This window comes from Stigmatopora argus, chromosome 19, assembly GCF_051989625.1.
Source record: "Stigmatopora argus isolate UIUO_Sarg chromosome 19, RoL_Sarg_1.0, whole genome shotgun sequence".
In the NCBI taxonomy this organism is placed as follows: Eukaryota; Metazoa; Chordata; class Actinopteri; order Syngnathiformes; family Syngnathidae; genus Stigmatopora; species Stigmatopora argus.
Window position 1 is genome coordinate 11703139 of NC_135405.1, and position 9533 is coordinate 11712671.

Genomic DNA, 9533 nt, shown 5'->3' on the forward strand with positions numbered 1-9533 from the left:
ACACATTTACCCGAAATTGGAATACACCATGATCACAATTGCTCAATTGTAATCCATGATACCTAATGGATACATTTGCATTTTGTTTACATATATATATATCACATGATACTATATCAGGGGTGGGCACTTTAACCAATGGGGTTTCTGTGGAAACAAGAAGCACCCGACTGCAATCCACTGATTGCACTTGTAAGACATCATATTGGTGAAAAGGTGTCCTCTTTATGGGTTGGAATTAAAACCCGCACCTACCTTTGTGGAATAGTTTGCCCACCCCTGTACTATATTACACCATCTTGGCCACAAAAAGGATTTAGAGTGATTATTTTAAATTTTATAATTGCTGTGTCTTGTCTAAGTATTGTAGGATCATTTTCTATTTTGGTGAACCACGTTACTGATCTGAACATGTCCTTAATTAAATTACAGTTGATTCATCAGGAGTATTCGGACTTAACGATCACATAATTAAACGTCAGAGACCACGCCAACGTGGGCGACTGGCACTTCAATTAAAAAAGACAAACTCACCTCCACCTGTTCCCTCGCAGCTCATGCTCAGACAGATTAATTCCAGCCTTCCACCAGTGAGTCACTGCTGTTTCTCAACACTGAAAGAATAAAAGAAAAACAATCCCAAGGTAGAAATTAGGAATGTGTCACAGCGGCAGACAAAGGCGTACGCTAACAGTGGAAACGGCTTGGGAGTCTTATTCGCTAAGACAGTGGGAATGAGCTAGCTGGCAGAAACAAAACATATCATGTGTTGCAGCGAGACAGTCTGAAGCAGGAACACCTGTGTCAATATCTTCCTGCTTGCAATGTTTTTATGATGGAGGCACTGTCATTTCTAGCCTCAAACGAAGGCTAGGATATATATAAGACGGGTGGGGTGCCGGGGTGCCGGGGGGTAGGCTACAATGGCGGGATCAGATAATGAGAAAAGGTGTGTGTATATGCATTTTAAGAGAAAACAAGCCGAGGGAGAGATTTGCGCCGTTTTGACGGATCGCATTTTCTGCTGTGTTTGCATTGGGGAAAGGGTTTTGGAGGGATCACAAGGCCGTTCGTTGAAAATGCTCTAAATAGATTTTTTTTTTCGGGCGCACGCACATTGGGACCGTGGAATGTTGGTTTTCAATCTCGGACACATGAAACGCTCACATGGAAAAGCAGTGCAGCAGTTGTTTTTTCAATCATCTATTCAAGGGCTTCCTGGTGGGCGCAAAAAAACAAATGTGTGTGCTCAACCAAAGACGGCGGTGTGTGGAACATCGAGAGAACGTTAAATGAAAGTCATAATTCTGTATCCTTTCCAAATGTGCCTTCGTTCATCTTTTGGAAGTGATGCAACAGTGCGAAGAAATGATATGCTCGCCAATACAATATTCTGCATGTGTTATTTTATTCTTCCATCTATAACACCACCACAGACTCTGCCCCCCCCCCCCTCGACATCGGCACCCCCATCTGGTGTCCATTTCTATTCTATGGACGCCACCATATACCACAGCCTGCACGTGGGCTGCACATACTTGTGCTACTTTTGGAACTACTTTTAACGGTCTCGGGGAGGAAGTCACTTTACAGGCGCATTTAATGAACATTTGATAAAAACAACATTGGACATTCTTGCCAGTGGGTAACGTCGGAAGCCGGAGAGGGGGGCCGGGGGAAGTACCTTTGTGTTTAGAACAAGTGTTAGATTTAGTGGTTTGTCTTTATAGTTGAAGTCTATAAAGCTTTCATTGGTTGAAGGTTGAAATACTGCTCCCTGGATGCGGTGTACATGGGTCGCATTCATTTCTAAGACCCCCCCCCAACAGCCAAATAAGGATTGCGCTTCCTGCAACAATTCCGCCACCACTAGTTTCGGACAGCTCCTCGGGGACAGCTCCTAAACTCTTAGCTAAGAAACAGGTGTCAAAGGTTAAAGTCATAAGGACTTATTATCTCCGCCATTACCGGGTTGACTTCCAGGCCTCATCGCGGACCGCTGGCTTCCAAGTGCGCTCAGCCACCAGGGACCATTCAAAACTCACTTAACATTGTTCTAAAACTATTAATTTGTTGCAAGACGACAAAAATATGTGTTTTCAAAAACTCCTAAAAAAGCACAGCGTTGTGATTTTGGAATCCATCTCAAAACCTCACCTTATAGACAGCTTCTGAGATCCGTAGCACGCCACTTCGCTACCTCTTGTTTCTCCATCAACATCTGGTGCATCCGTTAGAGGTGTTCCTTTCTTATTTCATGCAGAAGCCACAGTGTGAATCTGACGAATCTGAAAAACTAAAAGCTGGGATTAGCTTTTATTTTTACATCAGAGTCCCAAACTTAATCACCCAGGAAGGCTGCGACTAAACAAAATTGGATAACTTTATTCATCCCGTATTCGGGAAATTTCATTGTGACAGTAGCAAGAAAAGGCATAGTTATAAGTTAGACAGTACAGTCAAAGGCCGCAGAACAACAAAGCAAAACCAAAAAGCACAAAGTACAAAGCAAATCAAAGTCAATGGGATCATTAAGAATCATTAAGAATCACCAAATCATTAAGATAGAAAAGCAGCAAAAACACAAAACGAGCTACGAGTTTCGGTGGCAAAAACGGATAGACTCAAAAAGACGTAAAGTTGGACAAAAACTGGAACCACACACAGAAAGTCTTCCACGAGATGGGGAACTTCTGCAGACTGTGACCGAGGTAGAGAAAATGCAGAGTCACTCTTCCAAGTTTATCCGCACAGTTCCTCAGTAGTCTGGAGCTGAAGAAAACAGCAGCAGGGCAGAACTCCTTGACTCCGTTGCTGGTAAGCGCCGACAGCTCTTCCATCTTATCCCACGATGGAATGGTTGGTCAGAAGCGTTGCCTCTCCTCCCGGCACATTTGTCCAGCTCCGAAACTCCGGCCGCACCGAGGTGTTGCTCCTTCTGCTGCGTATTGTAACAGCTAGTCCCGTGTGTCGTCGACAATGATGCCCAGATCTTTGCACCGTTGAGATCGTTCCAGTTCCAAGCGTCCCGGTTCAAAGTCAAGAGGTGCGTCAGGAGGAGCCCCAATAGCCAAGTGGATGCATTTCGTGATGTTGAGCTGCAGGTCCCACAGGTTCGACCATATCCACACATGATGAAGGCACCTACGCAGGTCCTCGTAGTCGCTCCGGGGAGCAACGAGCTTCACATCATCGGCAAAGAGGAGAACCCGCTGGGAGATGTGTTCTGGCAGGTCGTTTACAAACACCACGAACAGCAGTGGTCCAAGAACGGAGCCTTGGGGGACACCGCTGGGGGCGTTGTGAGCCTCAGAGTATGCCGTTGACTTGTACCTGAAAGGTGCGGCCAGCCAAAAACGCATCAATCCACCTCACGACCGCTGGGTGAATCGCATATGCTTCCAACTTGCGGAGTAGCAAGCGATGGTTGACCGAGTCAAACGCCTTGGCGAAGTCCAGGAAGACCAGGTCGGCAATTTGTCGATTGTCCCTTAATTGAGTGACCCAATCCTCCATCATCAGCAAGTTGGTGAGGCAGGATCTCTTGGACACGAAACCATGCTGACTATCGGAGATCGCCGCTGCGTTCTGGAGATGGGCCATCATGGACGTTTTGATAATAGATTCTAACATTTTGCAGATTACTGAAGTGAGGGAGACCGGTCGGCAATTCAACGGGTCTTCTCGGTCTCCTTTCTTGTAGATAGGGCAGATGACGGCCCGTCTCCAGTCTTCGGGGATGTCACCTGATTGCAAGGACAGTGTGAAGAGATATGCGAGGGGAAGTGCTATGGTCGGAGCGAGTGCCTGGAGGACCCTCGGGTGAATACCATCCGGACCATGGCTTTTAGTGGCGTCCAGACACATCAAGGCTCGGTAGACTTCAGGAGGTGTAATGGCAACTGCAGGCATTGGGGGAACATCCCGAGCAAATGGGGGTGCTGGTCGCCCATCATCGGCTTTGTAAATGCCTGCGAACACCCTAGCAAAAAGAGAGCTTTGCCCCTCTGCATCCGTGACACCGATTCCATCAGCATCCTTGAGTTTAACCACTTGATTGTGTAGACGTTTGTTGGCTTGAACATGGGCAAAGAAGCGTTTGGGGTTTGCACGAGATGACTGCGCTAACCTCAGTTCATAATTGCTCCGCTCTTACCTTTCAGTGAACACTGCCCTATTACGCTGCTGCTTGTAGACCTCATATGCTGCTGCCGTGCCTCGTTCCTGGAATTCGCGCCAAGCAACATCTCTGACAGTCCGTTCCCGCTTCACCTTTTGCGGCGCCCAGGGTTTGTGCTTCTGGTGCCGTGGCATCGACAATGGTACTGAACACTCAGTCACCCGGAGTATGGATTGTTTCAACAATGTCCACAGCTCGCCGACTGAAGTGATCTCCATGAAGGAAGTCCAGTCAACAGCCTCGGAAGCCTCCGCCAGTGCGTGATGATTCAGGGCAGAAAACCTTCTCTTCGGAAGCATCTCACTCTGTAAGGCCGGAATTGTTGCGTGCCAGTTGAACTTGAGCACCACATGGTCAGACATGGAGAGCGGCGGGAGGATGATGAGAGACGATACCGACGACGGGTAGCACGTGAGTACCAGGTCCAGAAGAGACGGGCGTTGGTTACTGCGGAAGCGCGTCGTAGCTGCAACATGCTGTGTTAAAAAGCAGTTATCAACTGTGTCGAGGAGTGCCTGATCGAACCGGTCGGCTGATGAGCAGACGACGTCGCTCCAGTCTATTGATGGTGCGTTGAAGTCGCCAATAATAAGGCAGTCCTGGTGTGATGAGACCGAGCAAATTGTACTGATTACGTGGTTGTCGTCTTCGGCGGTAGCTTGTGGAGATCGGTAGACTCCCAAGATAGGCAGACAGACTCCGCCCACAGTTATATTGCATCGCACAACCTCAAAGAAGTCGGTCTGTTGAGCAGCGGGAGGGAGAGGACAGAGGGAGGGCTTTAGCTCGACCTTAGCATAGATGATAACTCCACCACCACGTCTGTCTCGCCTGTCGCACCGGAAGGGGATGTAGCCCACCAGGTTTATCTCAGCATCGTGCACTTCAGAGCTTAGCCAAGTTTCAGTAATGACGATCATATCAGGCTTGAGTCTTGATACAATACTGAAGAGGTCACTGAACTTGGCGATCAAACTGCACGCGTTGGTGTAGATGATGACTAGGGGTGGGCCACCGCCATCCCTTGTTCCCTCACCGTCACCCAGTTGTTCTGAGTCTCTGTGGTCACCTTCAGTGGCGGGTGGATGTAGCTTGTCAGGGCTAGTTGGCCGTTGCGGATGCACAGACCTCTTTCGCCCTACTGACGTCTCGCTGCCAGCTCTGCTACAAGGTTGCGCCAACGAATCCTCTCCCTCAAAGAGTACTCCTTCCGAAAATCCAGTTCGAGATCAGGCCATTGGATTTTCTTGAAGGTCTCGACTTCAGATGGAGTGCCAAGAGTCATCTTTAATGGACGGGGGCGCGCGTCAGCAGAGGATGGTGGCTCGCGTCCAAGCTTCACCGATCTTCCGAGTGAGAGAGATGCCCCGGGTGCCAGTGTCTGCAGGATCGACTTGATACAAAATATGGCAATATGCCCACAGCGGGGAGTTCGGGCGACTCGGGAACACCATAGATTATCACGCTCCTCTCGCGTTCCGACACAGCCTCTTTACTGGATCTCGCGAAAGCAATTGGATTTGCAGGGGTTTGAGTTTTAGGCTCATAACTTTGCCTACCGATGACGTCACTGCCATCTGCGGCGTCTAAGCAGGCTGACACGCAGTCGTCGTCATGATCGGGCGCCTCGTCAGCGCTAAACTTCGCGGCTGAAGATTGCTCCGGAGCCTGTTTGGTCTTTTTTGCCTTCCTCTTCTTTATTGGCATATGGGAATTTGCTGTCTGTTCCGCATACGTGCAGGGGGCAACAGGTATACTCTGCGGCGCGGCTAAGCATACAGAGCACGCCTTTGCTATCTCATCCAGCTTGATTAGAATCTCTGAGAAAGCTTGCTGCAGCTGGTCATACTTTTTCAGGAGATCTACAAAGCGATCATCACAGATACTGCACTTACATGAGCAGGTAGGTGCAGCAGATGAACTTGGAGGTCTGTTATTTTTAGATCTTGTAGTCGCGGGCATTTGGAAGTAGAAAGGTCCGTTTTGTAGGAGCGGAAAAACTTCTGCTAACAAGCTAATGCTAACAAGCTCATGCGCGCACAATCAACTCTAAAGTTGACTGTTGAAGTTGTGATCTAAAGCTCAGTATTCCAAGAGCTCCGCGATGGTGTGGCAGCAAAAGTAGTCCAACTCACTAGCTTTTCACAGGCTAATTTGATGAAATGTCCACAAGAGCTCAAGTGACAGCTCCGACAAGAGCTCAAGATTAAACGGATAAGACACGTGGGAAAAGAAATATCGGACCATTCGATCCTTGCGTCTTACCCAGAGCTCAATGAAGGGCTTCGGCTCCTGGGGTTGCCTTCCACGGCTTTGAAAACTTCTAAAAATGTGAGCATCACATTGTGTGACTGTTTCTTTCCTGCAAGAATCCCAATGGTTGTTATGGAATTTGCCAAAACGGAACAGAAACTTCAGGTTTGTTCATTGGACTGTGCTCATTACTTGACGACTTGACACGCACAGTGTGAACAGATGGATGAATGAATGTGCAGGTTTGGAGTGAATTAGCATCGTCTGAGTTTGGGATCGTTCGGCTTTGGCGGAGATTTTCGCTGGACTGGGTGCCGTTTCTAGTTCGATTATTTGTCTGCGGTACTCACTGACGTTTGCCCTACAGGAGTTGGCATTAATGCGGCGGCGCTCCTAGACACATCAACAAACAGACCTCAAAGCTGAACTGGAGCAAGCGGCCCGGGAAGCTTAAGGAAAAAGTCTGGGGCATTTAGTGGTCAGATGGAAAATGGCAGGGTGCAGACACAAAAGAGCAGGTGCGGTGGGCATGGTTGTGACACAAACTATCCAAATGCAGGGATATAAAATGGGATTTCCAGATTCCTGGCAAGGCCCAGAAGAAGAATATATTTACTTGCTTCTTTCATCTTTGATGAGAAAGGCCTCAGTCACCATTGGCGATTTCTGACTGGCTGGCGGCCACGCGATAGGTCGCAAAAACCTGTTGACAAAAGGAGAAGCGATGAGGGGTTTCTCTTCGGCTTCTTGCCTTCGTGCGCTCTCCACGCTAATTTTAGAGGTGGTGCTGGTGGTGTTTTTTCTGTATTCCGAGAACAGCCGGTGGAGATGACGTCCAACATAGCTAAAACTGTGGCATCTGCACTGCAGCTCTGAACACATCAAACGGACACGCGTCCACAGGATCGGTTTTAGCGGGGCAAATAAGGAAATTATTGCACGGTTGAGAGTGCTTTTATATGCATACACACTTAGGCATGTGAGCAAGACTCAGTCGGTGTACATGTGCCACAAATTAACTTGTTTGGACTTTTTATCGCTACATTTACATCACAAAACGCAGGCAGGAATTGACAAAACGGCCACTATTCTTACATATGTTCAACCGGCAATATTGCTCTAAGAGTTAATCGTCCGTGCAATCGCTGCAGAGTTAGCCCGGAGTGACATGCTGAGGTCATTACCTCTGGCTTTGGAAGAGTCCATTATTAAGTCCTGCGTTTGCGCACTGGAAGGCATTGCCAGGTCCGAGGCTAAATGGCTGTTTAATCACCCCTAGCTCCTTAGGGAAACGTCGAAGAAAACCTTTGATGGCCGGAACCTTGCGCCAAATACTTTTATCAAGAACTAGACGGGCAAAAGCAATTGGAAACATGATTTAAAAGCCACTCAAACAAGAGGATGGGCTGTGTTTCCAACCGTTTATCACTCATACATGGGCCGAACGACATGAGATATTTTTCAAGGTTTCAAGGCTCGTCTTGGAGGAAGTATCAAAGGGAACAACAGGAGGGGGGGAATTTTTCTTCATCTTCTTTACTTTTATTTTACTGTCACTCTGTGATCAAATAAGTTCAGGATGTGTTTCCAGCCCTTTGTGCACCAACACATTTCTACAGAGGATACAGGAAGGACTTCCATATGGACCACATATGGACTTCTAAAACAGGCTGGCGAATGGATTCGCCTCTAGACACTGATCTAAGGTCAGTGCCGTGTTTATTCCTGTTGATGGTTACAGTTGGGGTTTTTCGGTGGGGGACGGGGGGGAAAGGCGCAAAGCGACTGATGACTGGGACGCTTGCCGAAGGGCGTCTCCCACACCCAGAGATTGAAAGGGGAAGTGTGGTTACGGGAGCGGCCTCCGTCTTTGTAGCAGGAAGTGAAGAGATCAATCAAAGGCAGCCGGCGACATGACATCCCACAGCACGCCTGTTAAATAAATGTCCATCTCCTACACAGTAAATCTCAACATTATGGATGCTCTCCTCGGTAGCACGTCTTCCATTTTCTTGTGACGCTTTACAGACCTTTGAGGTCAATGGCCAAAGCTCTGGCAGCTGTCAAGGAAGAAAAGTATTTAGAGCTAACCCTAGCTGAGGTATGATGATCGCATAAGACCAACCATAATATTGCCATGAGTTAGTACAATGTCGATGCAGCACCTTGAGGGGATCCGGGCCTGGAACTGGCTTCGTATAGCACCCCGTTGATCCCTAGCTATGAAAGAAGACCTGTTGAGGAGTTCGGGGGTTGGGTGCTCGCTTGGTGGTCTATGAGAACAAGCTGGTGCTGAACTTTTTCTACTTAGCGCAGATTACCAGTAGGCCGCTTCCAGATGCAGAGCGCCAAAGGGGCGACAGGCTCTCCTTTGCTTGGGTGGTATGGCAAAACTTTACCCCGTCTCACTTTTCCTATTAGCCTAATATGCTTTGTACAACATTCATCGCCAAGGACACATGCAGTACATTGGGTCATCCACAGGTGGTAGCGGTCACTGTCGACTGTTTTCGAGATGAAGGCGTGTCAAATTCATCTTCGACGAGGGCCACGTTGCTTGGGTTTGGTTGAGTTCATTTCGAATCTTCGTTTCATTTTGTTTACTTTTTAAAAAAATTGGAAACAAAGAGGGAAAAACCAGTAAACTCATTGTGAGATGCACCACTCTGTTACTTCGTACCTAGGATAGTGCAATGCTTTGAGCCAATGATTGACATTAAATGTCGGATTTGGCTGAATCAAAACAGCAAAGAAATGATAAAGACAAGACTGGGTCAAGACCAAAGTTGGGCTGCTGTCAGAAGTGAATTTCAGTAAATAGTCTCAGGTATGTAACAAATATTATATTATACGCCCCACAACACATTATTGCAAAGAAGATACGTTAATTCAAAATTAAAATTATGCTTTTCTAGAACAGAATATCTCCATGACAATTAGTCTCTATAATCCCAATACATCAACTACTGTCTAAATGCATTATCGCCGTGGTAAAATTTTGGATTAAAGGTGGATTATGTGATTCTCTCCTCAAAGACTAGCACAGGCTACAATAATATTTTCTGTGTTCCACCAGTACATGCTAATGAGGTGGCCCTTC

The 9533-nt window shown here is 47.5% G+C and overlaps 1 protein-coding gene across 1 annotated transcript in view; it reads right to left on the reverse strand.

Moving 5' to 3' along the window:
• plcb1l (phospholipase C beta 1-like) overlaps positions 1 to 3177 on the reverse strand; it is a 76423-nt gene extending 73246 nt beyond the window's left edge. Inside the window, exons 1-2 of the mRNA XM_077587163.1 lie at positions 2158 to 3177; positions 535 to 614 (exon numbers count right to left, since the gene is read on the reverse strand). The gene's annotated coding sequence lies outside the window, so the exon portion shown is untranslated. The remainder of the gene's footprint in view (positions 1 to 534; positions 615 to 2157) is intronic.
• Between the last annotated feature and the right edge of the window lie 6356 nt (positions 3178 to 9533).